Source organism: Odontomachus brunneus, unplaced genomic scaffold (assembly GCF_010583005.1).
Source record: "Odontomachus brunneus isolate Ranch 3 - 2012 unplaced genomic scaffold, Obru_v1 Obru_scaffold_112, whole genome shotgun sequence".
Taxonomy (NCBI): domain Eukaryota; kingdom Metazoa; phylum Arthropoda; class Insecta; order Hymenoptera; family Formicidae; genus Odontomachus; species Odontomachus brunneus.
This window is the reverse complement of record NW_022639562.1, coordinates 290,774-291,425: the sequence shown is the minus strand read 5'-3', so window position 1 is coordinate 291,425 and position 652 is coordinate 290,774.

Sequence of the window (652 nt, the reverse complement as noted above, 5' to 3'; positions counted from 1 at the left end):
GCTGTACTGGAAGTAGCACGATGCGACGTAGAAAGAGAAGCCGGGCGCCCGCACTTCCGCGCACGCACAGTGCGCGGTGCTGAGCTGCGAGATCTCCATGATATGGAACGAGGGGTTTGAAACTGCCACTGCAGCCCACGGAAGTTCCGAGCGTGCAGCGGCAACTCTCGTTCCCTGCCTTAAACCGAGAATGGCGAAGCTCGAGCCTTGCTTCCGGACGTGCATTTCCTGCAAGAGCAGGACGTCCAGTCGCTTCTCGGCTACGAGCTGACGGACTTCGCCACTAACCACAGCTGAACGCCTCATGTTCAGCTGCATAACCCTAATTCCCGTGGATCCTAGCGATGGAATGGAATCACCTGAAACTATTGGAGGGGTGTTTTCGAGCGAGCGATCCTGATACGCGGACACGGACGCGGACGCGGGCCCTACATCGATTCCTACAATATTCTGCCTCACCCGGTCATAAGGATCCGGCGTGGGCATTTCGTCGCACCTAACCAGCCTAACCGAGACAGCACGAAGGCTGCGACCTTGAGGCGAAGCTTCAACGGCGGTACCCCTAGCCACCGGCGCGCCCGCCGCAGACGCGCTGGCTTGGAAGTCATCCCGTGGCCTATCACTCGATGACGACCTGGGAGGGCCTGGGACC